The 25966-nt window shown below is 29.4% G+C and overlaps 1 pseudogene; it reads left to right on the top strand.

Moving 5' to 3' along the window:
- LOC142330945 (T-complex protein 1 subunit beta-like) overlaps positions 1-24475 on the top strand; it is a 53444-nt pseudogene extending 28969 nt beyond the window's left edge.
- The last annotated feature ends 1491 nt before the right edge of the window (positions 24476-25966 follow it).

Below are 25966 nucleotides of genomic sequence, written 5' to 3'. Positions count from 1 at the left end.
AAAACAGGCTTCTGTCTCAACAACAATCTCTTTGTTTGAGGCAAATTTTTTTCCTGCAAGCTACAGTTTCATGTTGGAGAACAGAAAGAAGTCATACGGAGCCAGGTTGGGCATGTACGGTGGGTGGAGCAGCAATTTATAGTGCGATTCATGCAATTGGCTGCAACAATTCTGGATGAGTGAACTAGTAGGTTGTGGTGATGAAACAGCACTTTTTTCTTTGCCATGTCTGTTTCAATTTCTTGTTTTATCGGTCTATTAATTCACTGTAGTAAAATAAGCAAATTATGGATTGATATTGTTCTTTTTCCATTGTATTAAAAAACACCAAATAGAAATGGCTGCCAAATAAAAACTAACCTAAGAATTAGTTTGAAATTGTAAATTGCATAGTTTGATAGATGGTAGTATACTGTAGTAATGCTAACTTTCCTCAGCAACCTCACCTGTCTTCAAACATGTGTGCTTATTGATCCACCTTTGTATAGAATTTTTTTTAATTTACATTTTCATTTCATTCGTAAAATGTTACATATTGCAACTGTGTTTAGTTTTGTAGCAATTTGGTTTTAAGTTAATTACCAGATATAATAGGCCTGATCATTATGCAAATTAAATATACTGTTAATGTATTCATGGTGTGATTTGAGTAATTTTACACATGTACATTTAATAGATGTAGCAAGAAGGGGTCCAATTTCTAATTTACTAAACCAATGCTGCCATTCCCACACTTAAAACATACTCTGCTAAAACTTTAGTAGCTCTCTCACCTTGCAGTTGCACAGGAAAAATTGTAGTGAATTAATTTACATGTGACTGCCCACTATTTTGGTAAAAAAAATGATTGCAAACATTGTAGGATTGGTAATAAGATTCAAAATTACTGTACCTTCATCAGAAATGAAATTAATCTTATTAGAAGAAAAAAGAAAACTGTTGTAAAGTCAAAAAGTAACATCTCATACTTTTAAATAATTAAAGTTGAAAATAAGATTATGGTTTTGGTGTTTTTTCTTTAATGACTATTTTAATTTTCAAAAGTTTTTTTTATGAAGAAAATATTAAATTTCAAGTGATACAGTTTTTGTTTTAGGTAAAATAATTTAGTTTTAAGAAAAAAATATTGGAAACTAAAAAACCTGGCAAAGTATTCCATGACTGCCGGTCAAAAAGTAGTGTTGTAAGTCATAAAGAATTGTACAATAAAATACAAAATTCTAAAAAATTGTTAAATAAAAGAACCTTAAAAAGGTCATATGTTCTTGCATGATTTTTCTAAATTAAAAAGACATTATAACACTAATTCTCACCAAAATTAAATAAACTTTGAGATCCAAAATGTTTGGATCTCAAACTTTTGGGGCCCTAATATCAAGAGGTTCTTTTATTGATTGTGTTGATTATTACCAAATAAGATTTAAACATCTAAATTCCCAAATTTTAAATATAACAATATTTGATTTATGGCTTCTTTATTCTGTGGGGAAAATTAAAGAAAAAATGAATTATAAAGAAGTGATCCCTAACAAGAAAAAATTAATTTAATTGAGAATTGTGTAAAAGTATTGAAAAATGAAGTATAATTTTTTTCAAAAAAATTCTTTCTCATTTTGGGTCTGAAATATAGGTACCAAAGCTAATTCAGTTTTAATATCCCTTTAAGTGGCGAAGAAAAAAAAAAAATAATAAAATTAAGTCAGAATTAAAATGATGTCAAAAATTCTATGCATAGCTAAACAGTCTGGAAGAATTATGAACTTCTAGAAGAAAAAGAAGTTACATGAAATGATATTTGTGTAGTCCTGGAACGCTTATCCACACAAAAAACAAAAATAGAAACATATTTTAGAGGTGGAAATAAATTTTAAGAATGTTTTTCAAAAAATATTCATATATAGTTTAAGTAAGCTTAACAAATTTGTTTAAGTAAAGTAATAAAAATTGTTACAATAAAATAGTTATTCTTAGGTTTTTATTATTATTTTAATATAGTTTATCTTTTATAGTATTTATCATGTTAAATTTTGCATATGAGTACATGTTTTAAATAATCCAGTGAATGTTCCTGCTTGATAATTAGCTGTGAAGAAAATATTGATCACTGAACACAAACATTAGATATACAGTTATTATGAGATAAGCAATGATTAAAATAGAATAGTGTAGTGAAATTTTGTTCATTAATTGTCAACAATTCAAAAAACATTTTGTATTAGAAATTTAATGAGTTTAATATACCAGGTATTTACTCATAGTTCAATCACATTTTTTATCTAAAAGTAGTTGTGTATGATTTATGCAAGGAAATGATTTTAAATAAGTTTATAATGGAACTAAAATGTGATAATCAGTGAAAAAATAATCTTTAACTGAATATTTAAAAAAAAAATCAAGTGTATGAGTTACTTGAGTAAATACAATAGTATTTAAATAAATTAATATTTTTTAATTTCCTTAGCAAGCTAAGCATCATAGCTTTAGCAACCACTCTTCTCAGATTGCTTTACACATGGTTAATGGCATCTCAGCTGAATATTATAAATGAAATTATTAGAATTTCCTTAAAGCCAGACCTTTTTTTTATATTTTAAAAGACCTTTTTGATTCTGTTCATTTTTTATTCAGACTGTCATCCAATTACAGTTGCATATAACATGAAATTTGTAGCACATGAAAAATGTCAAATCTGATAAAGATTCAAATCCACAGCCTTTCAGATAAAAGACATTACCATTTGCATCAGTGTTCATTTGCAAAGCAGCACTTTACTACAACAGACTCATAATATTTTATTTAAAAATAAAATTTAATTTATAATTTTTGATTGTAGATTTAATGATAGATTTAAATATTTTTTTTTAATTCAGTGGTTGATCGAATTTTTAATTTTATTTTATTTTGTGATCTCAGATTAGGTCACAATAATTTAGCATTTATCAAGCAACAAATATAACTATAACTGATGAATGTTGTGGATCTATAAAATAATAAATTTGTCAGGGGGATAATGATTGAAACGTATAATCTTGTAAACCAACAAATAGTTATCCAAATACAGTGTTAGAGAGTATATGGCATTTAACCAGTGTAATAAGATAAATATGGTACAATTATCAGACAACAATAAAATATTGTCCGATAATGTCAGACTCAATATAAAATATTGAGTCTGTTGTAGTAAAGTGCTGCTTTGCAAATGAACACTCTGAAGCAAATGGTGTAATGTCTTTTATCTGAAAGGCTGTGGATTTGAATCTATCAGATTTGACATTTTTCATGTGCTACAATTTTCATGTTATATGCAACTGTAATTCGATGACAGTCTAAATAGAAAATAAACATAATAAAAAGGTCTTTAAAAGAAAAGTCTGGCTTTAAGGAAATACTAATAATTTCATTTATAACATTCGGCTGAGATGCCACGAACCACGTGTAAAGCAATCTGAGAAGAGTGGTTGCTAAGCATTAGATGCTTAGCTTTCTAAGGAAATTAAAAAATACTAATTTTTTAAATATTATTGTATTTACTCAAGTAACTCATACACTTGAATTTTTAAACAATATTTAAAAAAAATATTCATTTAAATAAATATTATTTTTCACAGATTTATTGATTATTTTTTCGCTGATTATCACATTTTAGTTCCATAATAAACTTATTTAAAATCATTTCCTTGCATAAATCATACACATCTACTTTTAGATAAAAAATGTGCTTGAACTACGTGAATAAATACCCGGTATATTGAAATCATTAAATTTCTAATACTAAATGTTTTTTGAATTGTTGACAGTTAATGAACAGAATTCCACTACACTATCTATTTTAATCACTGCTTATCTCATAATAACTGTATATCTAATGTTTGTATTTTAGTGATCAATATTTTCTTCACAGCTAATTATCAAGCAGGAACATTCACTGGATTATTTAAGACATGTACTCATATGTAAAATTTAACATGATAAACACTATAAAAGATAACTATATCAAAATAATAATAAAAACCTAAGAATAACTATTTTATTGTAACAAATTTTATTATATATTTTTTTTATATGAAGTTAAATTATTTACATGGTAATTATATATGCAAATATATTAGTTGTTTATTTACGTGTACTCTATAACCCCATCAGGCTGGTCTAGTAGTAAACTTGTCATTGCAAATCACTTCCGTAACAGAGTTGATTTTCAAAGTTGAAAGTTCTCAGGATCAAAACCTCGAAATATTGATTGCTTTTATACAGATTTGAATACTATGTAATGGATACTGGTGTACTGTGGTGGGTTGAGGTTTAATTACCCACACATCTCAGGAATGGTCAGCCAGAATCTATACTAGACTGCACTTCATTTACATCCTCACCTGATTAGGCTGGGAAGGGGACTGCTTATTATTAACTAGTTGAACAGATTGCAATATATATGTTAAGTAAAAAGTACTGTTTGCACTGCACTGGTATTATATATATATGTTTTTTTATTTTATTTTATTAGGTCAACCAAAGTATCGAATAAATAGAGTAGGATGCCTTACCTTATTCTACTATGTATGTAAGAGCGCTGTCACAATTTATTCGGATCATCAACTGCATTACATATTCATATATTCATCTCAATTTCATTACAAACTACATAAAATATAACTTATCATGCATTTTTTATTTTACTGCTTTATTTCACTGCTGCTTTTTTTCTTTTAGGAGTAACTTGTTGTTACTTGTCAGATTGTCTACAACCTTTCTGGTTTTGGTACTTAACATAATGTAAGTTTTGATCCCTTTTACGTATGCTGTTAATTTTGGTTTGCGGGTCAGGTAACTTGTAATGTGGTCATATAAACATTAGAATCTGTTGTGTTCATTCATTTTATATATTGTGTTGTACAATTTGTTGATAATAAATTTAATAGTATGACCTAATGTCCTATTAATAGTGTCATAATGTCCTATTAATTAGGATGTGTCAAGTTCGTGATTGTAAATGCTGCGTTAAAATATGTGTATCAAATTTTATTGGTAATAAATTACATAGTACAATAATTACAATAGAATTTGCCCAGTTCAGGATATGCACTGTGTAAAATATGCATGTTATGTTTATAAAGTATTTATATGTAATTTCTTTGAAAAGAGATTGTTAGATTGTAAAAACCTAAAAAAAAGCAGTGATGAAGAACATTTTTGAGGATGAGTAATGGTAGACAGGCTTAAGTGGAGATCCACGATTGGCAGCCTAACCCAGTATGAAGGGAAGATGTTCTTATTTTAAGTTAAAATTAATATGTTAAATCTTTCAGGTATGACTAAGTTTAAATAGAATTGAAAAAAAATCTAATGTCATTAAAGTAATATCAGCCCCAAAAATTATTATAGTTCAAAATTTTTCTGTATTTAATTAAATAAATATAAATAGGTTGGGTTACTTTGTATTAAAATCCCAGCAGTTTTTAGCGATGTATTACATTAAAAGGTATCAAGTGGCACATTTTTTATAGCTACTCCAGTAATACATTTAAAAGAGCCAGGAAAAAAATTACCATTAGTAAAAATAAAAAAAAACAAAAAAGTTGGTATGACAGCTTGGAACTGGGCTTTTCTGTTTTTAATATAAATTCTCAAATTTGTTATATTATATACGTTGGGCCTGTCAAAACTGATGGTTTTCATTTGGACTTGATGTGAAAAAAATGTATAGATTTAAAAAAAAAAAAAATTTATTTATCTATGTGCTACAATTTCATATATCAATATTGCTATGCGTATTATTATTTTTTTCAAAATTATATCTTTTTAGTGATTTTCATCTGCTACTCAGTTTTATTGCTTAAATGCTAATGTAATTAAAATCGCTATTTCAGTTATAAATTATAACAATTTTTTTCAGTATCTCATACATCGTACAAGCTGAAAACTTAACATTACAGTGGTTTATTGCTTCTTAGATCACTCTGGTTATGTAATCCATCTTAGATTTTAATGAAACATTACATAAATAATTAATCCAAGGACCAAAAGCTATCTTAAATATTTTTGCTATACGACTAATTTATTTCATTAAATTTTTAGTTTTATGATACTGGTGTTATTTAACAGCTCAGAAAATGACAGTTCAAATGAATTTTTTGAATTAAAAAATTTTTTCTACTGTAACCACTCAAGATTTTAGTGTGAATTGTATGCATCTGTTAAGCAAAAAATAAAATTTTGTAATGTAACAGCTTTTTTCCTGAACACATGAGTAACCAAACAGCCTAAAAATCTGAAAATTGAAAAATTCATAGAAAAAAATAGTCAAAGGATGACTTGACTATTTTTTTAAAAATATCCCTAACCTATATTTAGGATACAGAATATCCCTAAAATAGGGATATTTTTACGAGTTTAATAACCACAATTATAAAAATGTGAGTTTTATAAAAATTTGATCAATATGTGTGTTTTATCAAAATCTAGTGAGTTACATTTTGACTTTTTAGGCTATTTGACAGGGAATGACTTCTTAAAAAGAAACTTATGTTTCTATGGGTTTTTTTTGTTCATGTAATTAACTTATATAATTTTTAAAAAAATTTCTCCTGGTGAAGGTAGAAGGAAGTAAATTGTGCAAGTGTGGTTGAGCAGTTGTATTATTCATTTCACAGAATCTGGAAGGCAGTCTCTGGAACTCACTTATAATATCATATTCTGGCTTTACGGTTGCACTCTCTTACTAGATTATAACATTTGATTAACTCATAACATTTGATTATTAGTATTTCCAGTCATAGTTTAAATGATTTTTGTCATGTGATACTACCAACATGGAATCAAAGAAACTGGTTGTTCATTTTTGTCAGAATTGTGTGGGCTAGTAACCCCAAATTGAGCTACATCATACAAGACATGTGATGTGAACATTCAGAAGAATTTTATGTGTATTTTGTCTATTTTCCTTGACCAGTAGTGAAAGTTTTGTTATTATACCCAGAAGAGTGAAAAGATGACAATAATATCATCTGACATTATTAATGAACTCAAAATATTTTGCCTAAGTTAGTTTTAACATGGGCTTTCTAAAGTTCACTTATTCCTGTTTATCTTGAGGTTGTAATTTATGAATCATTGCGATTTAGAGGGATCTATACCCAAATTCAAACACAAAATTCTGTAGACTGATTTCTATGGAATTTGAAATTCAGGCCGTTTGAATTTGAAATTCAGTGTAGAAGTGTGAACTTAAATAAATAGCATCATTTACTCACTCTGATTTTTCTGTGATGTTCAGACTAAATAACATCATCTACTTTTCTTGCGATATCAATGCTGGTTTGTCAAGTTTTTATCCAGTTCAAAATTCTGTTGCAAAATATTATAATGATGTATTATGAAACTTCAGATTTGTTCCTAAACAGTCGTTGTACCTTAATTACACATTTATTATTATTTAGATATTGCTTTACACAACAAATTTGATGTTGCTTTGATAAGTACTCTGTGTCAGCCAAAGTTGCACATTTATCTCCAACCACCCCAGTTAAAATTTAACATGTGGTACTGCCAACATCATGTGTCACATTAATCAGATTGGATTGGCAAATTGTATTTTTAATTCCATTTTGAAAAGTTCTAAATATTTATAATTGTAGTATTACATTTTAATTTTTTTCATTTTTCTTATATGTGTTTGGTCACTATTTGCAATTCTTGGTTTATAATTTACTTAATTTCTGTCTATTGATCAATGTTATCTCAGTATAATGGGGGCTTACTGATTACTGTCTTGGAATGAATGTAGATTATGATGGAGTGTGGTAAGTTTTTCAAAAACATATGAATGATCTTTTTATTTATTAGTAGTAAATACAAACTATTGAATTTTGTACAGCCTAATGTTTTTAAAAATCCTATTGTAATGAAATGTTTGTGAATACACTTTTGAAGAGATTTAAAAGCAAGCATTCATGTAACAGACAGAATGTAGCAGCTCTTATTAGATCCTCATAAGTAAAGTTGCACCAGATTCATGGAATCTTAGATTATTGTGGAATTTTTCTTATGAATTTATTTTCAGATTTTTAAAAATTTGTTAACTAAAAGTATTTTAATTATGTGTTTTGTTTTCAATCTTATTTTTTTATAGGTTATACTTACTTTTTGAGAATTTGTGATTAAAATGGCTGAAGAGAATATTTTACGGAAGCTGCTTTCTGGCAGAATTAACAAAAGTTCTGCAGGTCTGTGTGTGTTTATTTTTATTTAATTTTTTTCACAGTTTGTCTCTTGTTACTCCAGAATAGCTCTCTGGTTTTCATGAACTAAGTTTTGAAAGATGTATTTCACTCGAGTGGTACAAAATATATAGTGATTTGAAGAAAAAGTAGATAATTATAAAAATTATGATTTTTTTTTCCCAAACTGAAAAAAAAATTATTTTAATTCATCAATTCTGTTGCCAAATAAAATTATTGTAAACCAGATTTAAAAAATTAAAATCTATTTTAATATTCCAAAACAGTATTATACTTGAAAAACATTTTTCTTTGTTAATCATAAAAATAATTAAAAATGATTAATGAGTCCTGAGTAAAACTGTTTACTGTATGCTTTCTTAAAATGTGATTGTTTTCCTAATGCAAGGACTACCTCAGGACATAGCAGTTTTTTTTTCAATTTTAAGGGATATGAAATAAAGTAAATTATCGGTAGGTAAAACACATTAATGAACTGGTTTCTGTAGATCACTAAACTTAAATAATGCTGGTTGCAGGTCACTGCACGTTGTTACAATTTAATTAATTATTAGCTAATATCTTAGCACATTATCACTTAAAATTTGTATAAAAAACAGATAATCTAAATTTAATAAATAATCAAGTAAAGAATAATTTTTGCTTGTGTCATGAACCTTTTGACTAGTCTGCACTTCTCATTATATGTGCCAATTGTTGACATAACAATATTGATTGCTGTGTCAGTTATGTACAAATTTATTCAATAATTGCTAATTTTGTAAATATATTATTTTATCAATAATAAAAGTTAAAATACTTAAAAAACTGATAAAATACTGTTTTAACATTTCTTTTTTTTATAAGAGCACTTTTATAGTGATCACTACTTCATCAAATTCAAATAAAAACTTTTTATGTTAAAAAATTAAAATTAAAAAGAAATGTTTTGTCTTCTAGGTCAATAAAGATCTAGAAGACAAACACAATTTTTTATTTTAATGTTTAATGTAAGAATTATAAATATGTAAAAAAAAAATATAAGTATTTATTGACCTAGAAGGTGAAATGTAATTCTTTCTATTTTAATTTTTAACATAAAAGTTTTTTGTTTGAATTTGATGAACTAGTGATCACTACAAAAGTACTCATATAAAGAACAAAATATTAAAGTAGTAAATGTTAAAACTTTTTTTCTGGTATTTTGTTATTGTTATGATTCATAATTGCAAATTCATTATTTATGTATATGAGGGTAAATCAAATATAAACGCGATTTTTGTTCCTGAGCATCTATGGTTGGTAGGACTGGGCCTGCACTTCTAGGATCATTAAGAGTGGGCAGACCACCGGCCATTCCACACTTCCAACCAATTTGTCAGTAACACTTACGATGTGGGAGCAAAGGTGGTGCACCCCTCTACTGCGCCATGCATAATTATAAAATTTCTTGCTTATGAAGGAGTTGATGTAATGGAAATTTTCCGGAGATTGATTGCACAGTTCGGGTATCAAACATTGTCAAGGACTCATGTGTTTGCCTGGCATAAAGAATTGAAGGAAGGACGAGAATGAGTGGAAAATCAGGAAAATGATTGCCGTCCGTGAACCAGTATTACAGATGAAAACATTCATGCAGTTCAAGACATTCTTGAAAACGATCGATGAGTAAGAGTATCTGAAACTGCAGAACAGGTCGGAATAAGTTTTGGGAGCTGTCAAGCGACCATCACAAATGATCTACAGTTCTGTAAAGTGTGTGCCAGATGGGTCCCTCGTCTTTTGACCGGAGATCAGAAGTTAAGACACTTGGAGATATGTCAAAGGCTTACAGCAAGGTTTGTGAAAGAAGGTGATGTATTTTTGAGTTGGATTGTCACCTACGACGAAACGTGGGTCCACCACTACACTCCCTAGTAAAAACAAGCTAGTATGGATTAGTGGAAGAAAGGGGAGGGAGCCCCAGTAAAAGCCAAGACTCTACTGTCAGCTGGGAAGTTTCTTTCAACCATTTTTTTTTGACTGGTGAGGAATTTTGCTCATTGATTTTGTGCATGAGCGATGTGTAATCAGTGCTGCTTACTACTGTGAGCTGTTAAATGAGGTGAGGGCTGCATATTGGCGCTAAAGATGAGACCAACCGATTCGAGAGGTCATCCTCCTCTACGACAATGCCAGGCCCCACACTGCACCTCTAACGGTCTCAAAACTAGAAGAAATGCACTGGACTCAACTTGATCATCATCCCTACAGCCTGGATCTATCGACCTGCAATTTTCATCTGTTTGGGTTGCTTAAAGAAGCTCTAGGAGGACAATGATTTGAAGATGATGAGGGCATGGAGGGATTTGTGCGCAATTGGCTCCTGACTCATCTAGCTTTATTCTATGATGCTGCAATTTTTTATTTATTTGTAATTAAAAACAATTATGATGAAAATTAAGTACTCAGTCTTATTTTTAATCAACTGTAAATAAAACGTAAGTTTCCAATTTAACCTGTAATGAGGTTAATTGTATATTGATTGTACTATTAAACAAATGGCCTAATTTCTGCAATTAATTTGTATTCACTTGGAGAATTTTCTCTTGTGATCCCATTCCAAGTTTTTAAAGTATGAATAATTATTAAATGAAAAAATACATTTTCAATGAAAATGATTTGATGGTGATTTTCTATCATAGTCATCACTTGGTACTGGCCTTTTATAGTTAGCCAGATATCATTCTGTTTAAAATATTTTTTTTGTAAAAATCCTTGAAATTTAGCTGGAAAATGTTATAAAAAAATTCATTCTAGAAATAAACCAATCTGTACATGCTGTAGCATTCTCATTATTTTACCAGCAAATTTTAATTTTTTTTTATTAAATTGAGCTTTTTCTCTCATTTCTATTATATAAACATGTATTTAAAAAATCTACACCCAAATGATAATATTTCTTCAATTCTTCTTTAAATTTACACATTTGAAGTTACTTTCTTTTTCTGTTTAGCCTCTGGAACCACAGTAATGTATTATCTCAGAGGTTGAATTGGAATGATATGTATGAATGTAAATGAAGTCTTGTATAGTCTGTGATTGACTGTTCCTGTGGTGTGTGGTTAATTGAAACCCAACCACCAAAGAACACCGGTATTCATGATCTAGTATTCAAATCTCTATAAAAGTAACTTCCTTTACTAGGATTTGAACCTTAGAACTCTCGACTTCAAAATCAGTCATGTGAAGTTACTGGAAAAATTAAAAACTTGCAACTAATTTTTAACCCATAATTACATCTTAATTACCAACTTTTAATTTGGTAGAGATTTCTAAATCTCAGAATTTTAAGAAAAGTTTAGATTATACCTTTTTTAGCACATTTTTTTCTAAATGTTTTATTATTTTTAAAAAAAATTTTATATTTTGTTCTTTTTTGTGTTATATTTTTATTTGTGGATTTATATGTTTGTTAATAGAAAGTAATGAAGAGAAGATAAGAAAAATTGTTGAGGAAACAATTGCCAGTTACCAAGAAAGTGCTAGTGCTGCTGCTTCCTCAAGTAGTGCGTGTAAGTTACAGTAACATTTTTCCTCTTTATAGATGAGTCGTTTTGGAAAAGCATGTGAATTGCATAGCGCAGCTTTGTTATTTCAGTTATGATTTTACAGAATATTTTAACATGCTTCGCTTTTATAATTCATGAGACCATAAGTGAGTGTGGACTGACATTTTTATTGTTTTTAAAAAAATCCTTGCTGAAATTATAGAATACAAGTTATATTTTGATACCTTATACCATTTTAAAGCATGGTGGCCTTTCTTTCCATGTTTAGTGTTTTTCCTACATATGCACTCAGATGTTAAAAAAAATAACAGAGTTTTAATTTGTTAGATCCCTTTGATGCGGTATACACTGTTGATTTAAGGCTAGGTTCAAGGAGAAAAAAGGACAGTTTTAGTTGTGTGCATGGCCGTAGATTTATTTCTTATCTTTCCACTTGTCAGTGCCACTAGCAAAGGCAACTTCTAAACGGATAGCTTTCTGTGTTTTTTGATGTTTTCTAAGTGTGAATCTGTAGTTAAAGTTCAACATGTATTCTGGAAGTTTAACTGTAAAATTTTAATTCCAAGTCACAATAACATTCATTAATGACATAATCAGTATGAAACGACTGGATGTCTTTGTAAAAGGAAGATTATGTACGGGTTGTCCAAGAGTATGTGAAGAAAATGTTGAAGGTTTCTGGTGGTTTTTTTCTTGCTTAGTCCATAAAAATCTGTCGAAGATCAATGTGAATTAGCTATGCCAGTGATGACAATGTGGAATATTTTAAGGAAATTCCTACATATGCATCCATATCATTTACACCTGTTAAAGGCTTTGAAACCTACAGACTATGCTCTTCGTGTTGACTTCGGAATCAAAATGTTGCGGGGTCTGAAAATCCTCGTGAACTTTTACAATGCGAAAGGAACTCAAAATTAAATGTTATTGTGTAGTACTATGATGCAAGTTGGAATGGGCCATTCTTTTTCTCTGAAGCAAGAGTAACAGGAGTTTGGTATTTATATGGAGTTATAAATAATATATGGAGATTATACTAGATTAACTACACAATTTACGGTTGCCTCTTGGAGGAAGAACGAGCCGTATAGTCTTTGTTTGCTTAGGGCACAAAAAACATTGACCTTAGGGCTATCAAGATTGTGCTGCAAAGTTTCATGAGAGTTTTACTACCCCATATTAGGCTTATGGGTGTTCACCTTGCTGCTGATGTGAAACGTTGACTCATCACTAAAAATTGTCTAAAAAGTATCATTGTCTGAATTCTGTCCATCATTTCAATAAAACTGCAGCTGAGCAACTTTGTCATAATCTGTAATTTGTTGAACCTTGCTTATATGGCTTCAAGAGTAATCGTTAAGTAATACGTGCCAAATAGTTGTTTCTGAAATGCCACTCTTATGTAATGCATGTCAAGTTGATTTCTTCAGACTATGTGTAAAGCTTTCTTCGACTTGTTCCACAACAGCTGCAGGGACGTATGGGTGCCTTGGTGATTTCTGTGTGTTTAAATAACAATCAACCTGTCTAAATGAAGGATTGGCGACAATAGTAACTCTCTAAGAAAATTGAACTACATTTGCTGACTGCAAATTGTGAAACCAAAACACAGTGAGCACATTTTGCACCAGTAATTGTTCCATTTCTAACAACACTGGTGGCATAATTTGGTACTAATGAACTATGTGAGTCAAAACTTGATGTGTTTTGCTATGAAATGAGACCTAAGCTGAATCTGTAAGGCACGTAAATAAATATTTGTATGCTTTTAAAGTTCGGAAATTCTTTTTGAATCACCTGGTATATAGTATCTCTCACCTTTTACTCAGTGTGAGTGCGAGTGAGAAAGAGTTATCTCACAAATAACTGAAAAGAATGTCAGGACATATCCTTAAAGTGGAAATAAAAAAAAGTTCATATAAAGATGGGCTTGGAATTGCTTCATTTTTTGAATTACAACTTGTGAGAAATTTTTTGATATCTACTCCAAGGGTAAGTTAAAGCCATACTTAAATTCTAGGAATTTAAATTAAAACGTAAATGTGATGGTTTCATTTGGCTTTTGGCCTGAAAAATTGAATTATTATTATTATTTATTATTTTTTACAGATGATGTTATTCAAAATCTGACAAAAGTTATGAACTTCCATGTTGAACATGCAGTTTCTGAGAAATCAGAATTGGCTGCAGAAAAAGCCAAACGACTAGAAGCTGAAAAAGAAGGTTAGTTTAATTTCTTTTATACTTGTGTTTTATGCAAGATTGTGTGCGCTTCCAAGTGTTTTGCCTCTTGAGAGTGAAAATAAAAAAAAAATATAAGTGTGGAAAAAATACAAAAAACAAGTAGAATTTGTGGAGGAAATTTTTAGGCAGGTTGTAACTAATATCTTTTTATCGTTACAGTCTTCTGGTGTTGGTATTGAATGTAGGATGGTACAGAGGTTATCACTTGGTTCTACACAGAAATAAATTATAAAATATTGTGTTAGGTAACACAAGAGTTAAAATAAAACTTTGCCTGACAATAGGCCACACAAGTAAACGCAGTATTGTTTGGTGCCTAACTTCTCGGACTGAAGATGCCATTTCAAAGCGTGGCCTGGCTCTAGACCAAACAAATTTAAATTCTTATTAAAAAAAAGGAAAAAAAAAAATCATTTATCATTCTTTTATTTGTTAATTTCTCTAGACAAAAATGTCAGTTTTATACTTGTTGAATAAGTATATCAAAATAAAATTTATGCCTGAACAGAAAAATTGTTTAACAAGCAATAAAAACAGAGATTGTTGTTCTTTTTAGACACAATCTATTGGTTGCTACCTATAATTTCAGATACTGTCATAAATAGTAGAATAACAGATTTTTATTCTGAATATTGGTAGTATGTGCTCTTTGGGCAGTGTAAAATTGTGCAATTAGTTGATATTGAAATCAAGAATTAAAATTTCACTTAATTCATTGTAATCACAGTTAGGTGGAAAAATTTGATTTTGCCACTTACTATTTTATTTAAAGTTGCTACTTACAATTTTATTTATTTACTGTAGTAGTAGTTGTATACAATCTATGAACTGATGTTTGGTGTTTAAATAATAAACACTAAACAGCTTGTGATCAACTGCTGAAAAGTCACTTGGTTTGTCAGTGTAAAAAATAAGATTATTCAAACTGTAATGTATAGTGTTCATAAAATAACATTTGACAACATTTCTAGGGAGTTATCTAAACTGCCATGTAATTAGTGTAATTCGGATTAGCAAATGTTATAAATGTAGTCAACGTTATCGTGGATTTGGCATGTCACAGTTATTAACTAAAAATAAGTATACAGGTTTGGCAGTCAAAGGTTTTGTTCATAAAAAATATTTTGGACGTATGGATAATTCACTTCCAAAGATGTGAAGAAGTTGTTTTTTTTTTTCAAATGTCTCAAACTGTAGATTTTAATGAAAAAAGTTTTCATTAAAATGTAAAGAAACAGTCACATGTTAAATACTTCATTCTGTGAATTTTGCTTTATCTTTGAATGTGATGTGTCATTCTTTTCTCAGTTAAACTATTACACCAAGTATCATATAACTTGGCATGTGATTTTGTCGGGTTATTCCGTTATAAAATGAGATCATAGAAAAAAATTAATTGCACTATTAGATTCATTATTTTTTTCTGAGTAATATATATATAAAATGTCTTTCCTGAGACTTTTAGAAAAGTAAAGCTTAAGACAGTCTTTAAAAAAAAAACCATGCAATAAAAATTTAATATTCCAATATATTTTCATTTAAACTTGTTTATCATTCTGTTGAGTATCAGTTCAATTAAACAATTTTTAATTGTAAATAAGGCTACAGATAACATGTATTTTTTTGTCAAGGAAGCGCATTGTGGTATCTCGCAGGCATATTTGATAAATTTGCCGTCATTTGAATCATTGTGATTCAAATAAAAAAGGTACAGGTGGAATGGAGTTCTCTCATTCAAGTGCAGTCTGGTTTCAATGCATTATGTAGCTGCAATTTGTTATTTATTATTAATTTGTTTACATTTTGTCAGAATATTCCATTGTTAAAGCTGAATGTATTGTAAGTAGCATTATAAGTACATAGTGCAAGAATATACTTGCTTTATCTTTTGGAAGAAGAACAGATTCTGAATACTTTTACATATATAAGAATGATTTACTAATTCAGTTATGTAAAGGACAGGGAAAACGTTATGCTTAATATATAATTTTTGTATTTTCACCACCAATATTTTTTTATGTAAAATGTTCATATTTTCACTAGAAATTATAACTGCGTAAAACAGCATAATTGGTTGGGATCTGAGTAAAGTTTGTGTTGACATGTACTTTTCATTACCAATTTCTGTATTAGAAATTTTCCTCTGTATTTTAAATGTATAAACGTACAGCAAAAGAAGCTGTGAGAATGAAAATTAAACTGTGACTCATTAGAGTAACATTATTATAATGAGGTAATATTTTCACTACATTTGTTTCACCCTACTATTTGATGAATGAATGTTGTTTATATTGTTTCAAATTTTAAGTTTTTATGTTTTAATAACATAATATTGCTTTAATCAATTGATTGTAAGAAAGTCTGATAGATTTATAAATTGTAAAATGTGTTTTAATTTTTTTTGCTTTAGCTGAAGAACTCAGAAAAAAACTTGAAGAACTGAAATTGCTGGAGAAAGGAAATGCTGATAAAGAAAAAGGTAATTTGAAACTTTATTATGCTTTTGTTATTATTAAATTTAAGGTAATATTGATTCTTGTGGTTATTAATTACTGAATTTCAACAGTGTGATATTATTTATAAAAAACACTGAAAAGCAAGTGTACTTCTTTAGCTATATATGTATAACTAATTTAACTAAAGGTAATATTTTGTTTGCCGACTTCCGTAGCAAAGATATCGTTTCTGCCTTTCAGAAGATTCTGGGTTTGAATTCCAGTGAGGCTTTTTTCGCTGTTAAATAACAAGCCTTTATTTTTAACTTATGAGATATGATTAGCCATTTTTATAGTATTTTGATGTTGGAATGTGATTCATCTTCTAAGTTGTACAATACCACCCACTATTGACAGAACTCTTCCTCAGGTATGTAAGGTCTTTGCAGAAATAGTTGTCTGATTAAGTTGTCTGTCAAAAAAATTCAGTTTTGCAATATGTGGCTTTCATAAATCTTTCATAGGATCAGTATAGTATTATCCTTACTTCCACAGGAGCTGAATATTATTTATTCTGCAGCTTTCATTAATCTCTGACTGTCTGCAAACATGAGTATTCCTCTTGTATATTTATTTTTATTAGTGTTAAACGTTAAGACAATCAACAGAACAGTTTTTAACGTTAAAACAGTAAAAAAAAAAATGTATTACTCCTGTTTACAAAATTTTATGTAAATAATCTACTGTCATGCACAAGTTAATGGTTTGGCTCTCTGTCTTAGTCCACCATATCGGACATTCTCACGGCTTCATGAGAAGTTCTGATTTGTCTCTAACATTCTGGAACATCTGCACGACTGTCTGCGCAAATGTGTATAAATGCTGCACCTTGTTCAATTCCAGCCAGTCTCAGTGGAGTCGATCCTTCAATCGCTATCGAATCTATTGTGAATGTGTATGTTGTAATTTGCATGTTAATTTAATTGCAATTCACAGTATTAAATATTCATGACAGTAGAATTATACAGAATCATGGATATATTTTTATATGGGCGTAAGTGAGTATTAGATGATAGTGAAGCATCTTTACAAGTGCAGAGATGAGCGTGGTTTTGAAAATAAAATGAAGAAAATATTCTCAAGAATACTTAAATTTTCGGTTTATCAGTACTAAAGTAAATGACGAAGAAGGACCCTATGTGTCATTTGCCCAAAAATGTTGGCAGAAGACAGCATGAAACCTAATAAACTTAAATGACATTTAGAAACACTTCATAGTGAGTACGTTAACAAACCCCTAGAATTCTTCAAATTAAAATTAAAATCATATGAAAAGCAAAGCAAACATCGTTTTTAAACAAAATTTTGTGAATGAAAAAGCTTTACTTTCCTCTTTCAAAGTTTCATATAAAATAGCCAGATGTAAAAAGCCTCACACCATTGAAGAAGAGCTTATTTTGCCAGTTGCAATTGAGATTATAGAAACTATGTTTGGAGATAATTTTCCAAACAATTGCAGACCATACCTCTATCAAATGATATTGTTGCCCGTGTAATCGGTGATATAGCTGAAGATGTAGAGCATCTTTTGGAAACTTTTTTGGAAAGTTGTGTGAGAAATTGTTTTCATTTCAGCTTGATAAGGCAACAGATAACAATAAAGATGTAGGATGATGAGTTTTCTGCACTGAATACAAGAGCATTTCATATACTATTACCATTTTCAATATCCTACCTTTGTGAAACCAGATTTTCTACGTTGGCTGCTTTGAAGATAAAATATAGATTTTAGCTAAACATAGAAAAAGAACTCATGTCTATTTCTAGTATTAAACCTTCCTTCGAAAAACTTTGCTCTGCAAGACAAGGCCAATGGAGTTACTAATAATTATTAAACTTGTTAATTAAGTATTGATAAGCTAATTATTAAATACACTGTGCAGTACTGATACAATCATGTTTATAAGTGTATTATGTCAGAGTGTATTTTGTTTTGCTTTCCTTTCAGTAAATTTATACATTTTTATAATAATATTTTCTTTCCAATATGTTTGTGGCATCCATTTAGTGTTATCACAAACCCTGCGTGCCCCATAGGTTGAGAAATATTGCATTAATTTGAAAAAAATGACTTTTTAGTATAGAGTGTTAAGTGTAAAGCTATATTGGAATGAAAGATAGCTACAAAAAAGAGGAATAAGTTTTAATTTAAGGGAGATAATAATAAAAAGTGCTGTACGATTTCAAGGACTTAACCCCTTTTCTTTATACAAACCATATCAGTTGCTTATTTTTAATAAACTAAGGGAGTCATTATCAGTAGATTGTTATAGTGAGTGTTATTTATGTGTATTGTATTACTAGTGAATAATAAATCTGTTAATTGCTTATTTTTTCATTTTGGTACAACTAAAAAAAATAACAGGAAGAAATTTTAAGTCATGCAAACCGAACAAGCTATATCATATATTTTAATTATTAATTTTTCTAAACCAGTTTGTCAGACTATGAACAATTAACTGCAGAATGTGTTCGGATGAAACTTTTGTTTTTGTAGTGTTTGATATTCATAGGAGTATTAATATTATTTTAATTTCCTAGAATATTATGACGTAATTGTTTGTGATTAAACATTACTAATTTATAAGAAAACTTGATTTATAAGAAAACTTTTTATTACCGAAGTAGACTTTAGTTGAAAGAAAATTCATAAGAATAAACATTTGTTTTTTTTTTAAGGGATGAGTAATTTACAGGACTCATGGCTGTCTCATAATCTTTTGATTCATGTATACTTTATTCTTCAATACTCTTACTATATCACTCTCAGTGTCACCATGATTTGTCCTATCCATTTACCGTATGTTCTTCCTCACCTGTAGGTGGTTGTTATTTCAATACTGTCTGGCCAATTTCCTTCTTCATTCTTTGTAGATGGCTGTATCATTTCAAACATCTTTCAGTTTTCTCATAATATCTCCCTCCATTGATGTTTGTTTTTTATCTTATTTATATCACAGCAACCTTGAGAATCGGCAGCTTTCTCCTTAAAACTATCTTTACAGCTCTGAACCTCTTTGTATTGTGCTTGTTATATTATAAGTTTCCATTCCAAATAACAATACACTTTGCTTCTTGTACTCTTTTTAATTTTTCTTCCAGTTTTCATTAGATGTTATTGAAACCGGGTTTCTGTAAAAAATAAAGTAAGAAGAGAAAAACATAACATTAGTAAATAAGCTTATATTATTCTGCATGCCATTAGTGTGTAGTCTTGTCTCATGTAATTTTTGCTAGGTGTATAAGGAACTGAATGCATGACAAGGTATATAATATTCTTTTCCGTTTTAGTCGAAAGAATTGAAAAACAATTGATTAAATTGGAAATCAAAAATCCTACTTATGAGGGTAATTTTTTTTTTGATTTTTAGAAATATTTTATGTGTGGAATTATTTGGTATGAAGATTAGATTGGTATTACCAGTTGGACAGTGAATAATTATGTAACTTGTGCCTTAATGAAAACCAGTAAAATTGCCTTATTCTCCTGGTACAGTTCCCTTTTACTCTGTTCTCTGAAATCTATTGTAGTACTAGTACTGAGTTTGGTCTAGCAGGTATACACTTGATGGGGTCCTAGTTCTGATCATTGATATACACTGCTATGACTATAGTTGAAGAATTAGGTGATTGCAGTCAGCTACCGTCTGATAAGTTATGATTTGAATTGTGTAAGGATAAACATTGCACAGGTGTATCCGGACATGTATTTATTTAATTATTGATTAGTAATGTTAAAAAAAATTTACATTAATAATTATTTTATTTGTATCATATCACACATTTATATATATTTGTTTTTCCTTTTCAGTCGAAAGAATTGAAAAACAGTTGAATAAGTTGGAAACTGAAGGTAAATTTTCTATTTATTTTTTTAAATACTTTATGTTTGGAATCTTACTAAAAACTAGTTAACAGCCTTTAGATATGTTAATTGTATTTATTTGTAGTTACTCATTGTATGTTCAGTGTGGTATGTTCAGCTGTATGTTTAATAAATTGCCTGTACAGATCGTGCAACTTATTTCTTAGTATTTTTAATGAATTAGAGATTCTATGTTAAAAGATGCTTTTAAAATGCAGATTAATAAAATGCACTATGGTGTCATGTTCCTATTTCATTATAAATGTAAAGAAATTAAATTCTTTCTATGTTAATTCATTCTCTCAAATGTTTAATTATGGTTATTTGTTTGATTATGAAAGTTCCAGTATAGTGCAAAAAAATTTATGCTAAACCAGCTAAATGAAAAGTTTGTAATGCTAGTATGAAAAATTTTACAATTTATAGTAGATTTCAATTTATATTCCAAATTATCTAATCTAATATTTGGATTTGTATTTGAGGTAATGAGATTTGTATTGAGGTAGGGTGAGCAACTTAAAAGTGAACTGAGCCAGTTTGAACTCTTCTTTTTTGTTTAGCCTCTGGAACCACCATAAGGTATTACTTGAGAGGATGAGTGAAGATTATATGTATGATTGTAAATGAAGTGTAGTCTTGTACAGTCTCAGTTCAACCATTCCTGAGATGTATGGTTAATTGAAATCCAATCATCAAAGAACATCGATACCTATGATCTAGTATTCAATTCTGCTTTAGTTACTTAAGTCTCACTTTTAACACTGCTACTACTAGCACCACTATTAGTTGTGTATTATTTCTCTTGTCTGTAGTTGTCAGTTGTAAATTTTTCATGCTTCATTTCAGTTTAGTTTTATTCTTTGCAGTTGCATTTTTGTAAAATGCCTTATTTGATTGATGATAGGGTTGCTATAGTAGAAGCTTATGTGGATTCTGGATACTTTCAAGAAATGCATCAGATATTCGCGGATAAATTTGTAAATGCCATTGTCTCAGCTGAGTTGTTGAATTCAGTTAGAGACATACCATAAGGTTGGCTCAGATATGATACAAAATATTCAGTCTTCCATTAGGACTTATAACCTTTTATTCAAAGAAGAATATTTGCCAACCTGAAAAATCTACATTTAAGCTATTTCAGCAAAGTGGTATAAAATACTCATATTCCTATAGGATACTTCTTGATTTAAATTTGGATCATATATAACTGCAACAATGTAAGGGTACGGACAAACCAAAACATCTTAATTATTGCGAAAATGGCTTCTCAAAAACATTGCTGATCAACAGATAGACTTGATGTTGTACTTCATGTCGGACAAGGCATGGGTTTTTTTATTGGGCATATTAATTTGCATAATACCAGGTATCAGATGACTGAAAATCCTTACCAGATGTTTAGGTATCCGCTTTCTGATGGGAAAATTGATGTATGGTTGCTGTTTCTATAAGCATATATTGTGGCCATTATTTTTTGACCGTACTCTCATTAAAGAGGTACAATTTTCAAAAAAAAATTTGCTCAATTAATAGACTGAAAAATAGTATGTATGTATAGTATGACTGAATAATAGTGTGTGTGTGTGTGTGTGTGCATGCGCATGTGTATGCAACTGTAATTGCTGCTTCTGACTTTCCAAGCTGCAGATGTAGTAAATGTATCTGTAAACATGTATTCTGGAAAAAAGTCAGTTCGACCACTTCTGAGATGTGTGGTTAATTGAAACCCAACTACCAAAGAACACAAGCATTCACAATCTAGCATTCAGATCCATATCAAAGGAACTTCCTTTACAAGGACTTGAACCTTAGAACTCTCAACTTTGAAAATCAGCTGATTTTGTGATGACAAGTTTAACTAGACTAACCCGGTTGGTTTGTATGAAGTTACGTACAACTTTTTTAATATCATTTGTAGTAGCTGCATCTATCATTACCACCTGTACTATTTTTACAATTTACAAAAGAAATGTTAAAGTGTGATAAAAATAGACATTAGAAAACTTATTTTTCAACCAGGATTAAATTATACTGGTTGTCACATTGAAATTTTACTGTACATTATTATTATTATTACTATTTTTCAAATGAAGTTTCGTAACAAAACTTCATTGATTTTGAGCTAAAGGTTTTATTGGATATATATTCCTCATAAGAAAATATATATCCAAAAATTAAAAAAAAGATAGAAGAAATCAGTTATTTGCTTACCTTATCCTGTTAATATATGTAAAATTGTTGGTTATTGTTTATTTCATTCGTTGTGCAGACTAGTGTGGAAAGGTGTTCAGTAATAGACTTAAAAATAGATGTTATAAAACAAAAAATGAGCTTAATGACATTATAAAAGCAGATGTTTTATATATAAATCTCTATATACAGTGTGAGGTTTTCTTAAATTTACAATTGTATTTTATTACATTTTTGTCTCTAAAATATTGTTATTGAAGTTATATTATGTTGTTTGTTATTAATACATTTTTTGTTATTTTTTAGGCCCTGCTGGTACCGGTAAAACAGAATCTGTTAAAGCACTGGGTCAGCAGATGGGTAGATTTGTTTTAGTATTCAATTGTAATGAAACATTTGATTTCCAAGCGATGGGAAGAATATTCGTTGGTTTATGTCAGGTAAAATAAAGTACATTTATAGATGTATTTCTGTGTTATAATTACTTTTTTATGACTTATATTTGGGATTAAGTATTAAGTTTTATTTGTTTTGAAGATTATTGGGTTAAAAAAATTCAAAATTTTGTTTCACCAAACTATATTAAACTTTTGTTTTATATATGGATTAGTGTTACTGTCAGACTTATTTTGTGTATTTGTAGTATTAAAAAGTGAAATAATATTTGCATTTATAAAAAAAAAAAAATTGCTAAATTCTTTATTGTTTAAGACTGCAGAACAGCAATTTGTTACTATTAAACAATATTTAGTTATTTTCCTTTGTGACACCAGGTGGTGTAGTAAGCGTATAATACACTCACATATCCAGTAAGCTTTTATATATGAAGTCTATTTTTTTATTATATTCTGAGATGTATTTTATCTTTAAAAACAATTTTTTTTGTGTACTTTAAAAGTCTCATTATTTAATGTTTTTTCTGTGGTTTTTATTGATGCTCATAATTTTATAATATATATATATCATGCATAATTTTACATAAAATCAAAACTTGAAAATATTTTTTTTTGGAAACACATTGTTTCTATCCTATTGTATATCATTTATTTTACTCAGTTTGCATATGTCCTATATGAGCATTTACGGTAAGGCACCCTATTTTCCCCTCTAATTTCCCTTATGTGCAATGCAGGTAGTTTGTAAAATAAAGCTAAAATTTACCTTCACTTTGGTGCAATACAAGATATATATAATTGGTGTGGCTAGAATACAAACAAGATAGACATTTGTACAGCTCATAACATCGCTAAGTAATATAAACAGTTCTATCAATGACTGTCAGTGTTAGAAGAGGCAAAAGCTTACAAGATATGGGTGTCCTGCAACACACAGTGGAAACATGAATTCCAGTCAGTAGGAGCTTTTAATACAAGAAAATTACATGCATTAAAAAAAATACCCCGTCCAACATGTTAAACATATTTCATCATTACACCTTTTTTTTTTTGTGTACCGCCATCATAATCGAATTACACTGTAATCTCAGTAGCTTTCTGTGCCTATGAGATCTATTTTAAAGCACTCGATTCCTGCTAAAAAATTATCTTGATTATAATGCTACCACTTTTTTTAACTTTTTCATGAATTTTGTGTCTCAGTATAAATAACAATGTTGTATTACTTTAGCTGGTACTTTTTAAGGATATTTAGAAAAAAACACATCACAGCTCATGTTTGAATTTGCAGCTGAATGGAATATAGTTGCATTACGAACAGTTTTATCTCTGTAATTATTTCTACGAAATGTTTTTGTTAATTGTTTTTGCAGTTCAAGTATGGAGAGTGATGATGAAGACTTTGAAAGCAAATGTTCAGACTCACATCAGTCATCTCCTGCCAAAGATGTGTACACATCAGGAATTGTAACATTTCAGTCACTTTTTCCATCAATGAAACAGACATACGGTGTTGACAACAGTTCTCCCTTACGACCAGATTCTATGTTATATAAGAGGTATGTAATTAAATGAATTATTTTTAATAAATCTATTTAAACAATTAATTAGTTTTACATATTCTTCCGGTGATTATGTTATGTTTCTGTTGTTTTCATAATTATTCTATATCGCTTAACTTTACCAGGAACAAGTAGCTTGTGCAAATTAATGTAATACTGGAGTGCAACTTAAAACCAAACCCAGCCAGCTTTAACTGCAGTTATTTGAGTCACCTTTAATGCACCTATTACTCATGACACTACCGATTATGTATGTTACTGCTGTTGTCTATTGTTGTCGGTTGGAAAATGTCCATACTGCAGTGCAGAATAGTTTCATTCTTTGTAGTTATTCAGTCTTATTCAGTTACGCCTTATTCACTTGAGGAAAGGGTTCCTACAGTGGAAACTTATTATCCAGATTCTTTAAAGAAATGCATCAAGTATTCCAGGCATAATTTACCAGTACCAGTAGCAAAGCGCAGCATACACAAATCAGTTAAAAAATGGTATATAACACAGTCGGTTTCAAACACAAAACGAAACAGAGAACTCACTATAGTCTAGTCGATATTCAAAGAAGAATTTCTACCGGTCTGAAAAAATCTATACATAAGTTATCATAAAATGTAATGTAAAATATACATCTTTCTATAAGATTGTTTACGATTTAAATTTGAAAACTATGCAACAACTTAAGAGAACAGAAAAACTGAAACATCTTAATTATTGCAACCGTCTTCTCAAAAACATTGCCGATGGATGCTGTATTTTACATCAGACAAGGCACGGGGTCATTTATTTGGGCTTGTTAATTCTCACACTAGGTATCATACGACTGAAAATCGTCACCAGATATTTGAGCATTCATTTAACATTAAAAGAATTTGTGTATGGTGTGCTGTTTCTGGTAATTTTATAGCGGGATTGATATTTTTTGACCAGACTGTCAATTCAAAAGTACCAAATAATTTTCAAAACATTTTACACTCCATTGTGAAAGAGAGTATGTTTTTTCCAACAAGAGAGAGCAACACGTCACACATCAAATGTCTAGCACGTATTCATGCAGCTTTCACAAAATAATGAATTGAAAGCGACTGGTGGTGGCCTCTCCATTTCACAGATTTGTTTAGTCGAATCAGTCGACTCTCAATATGATCATTTGAGACAAAAGTGCAGGCACTCACTTTGAACATCTTTTGTAAGTATATGGTAAACATATAAACTTTTGCTAATCTAAAAACAGAATGTAATTTAATTTGTTTTCATTTCATTCATAAAATATTACATGACATAAAATGTTACATGTGTGTAGTCTGTAGCAGTTTGGATTTAAATTGTTCACCCAGTATATAAAAAATATAGCACAAAAAGATGCCAAGCTGTCTTCCGGGCATTTGGAGCAATCAGGCTTTTTCTATGCGTTGTAGAATTTAAAGTCAGACCTTTCCAGGTGAAAAACAGAG

The sequence above is a fragment of the Lycorma delicatula genome, chromosome 10, assembly GCF_047948215.1.
Source record: "Lycorma delicatula isolate Av1 chromosome 10, ASM4794821v1, whole genome shotgun sequence".
Lineage (NCBI taxonomy): Eukaryota > Metazoa > Arthropoda > Insecta > Hemiptera > Fulgoridae > Lycorma > Lycorma delicatula.
The sequence above is the reverse complement of the archived record's forward strand: the minus strand, read 5'-3'. Positions and strand labels throughout refer to the sequence as shown.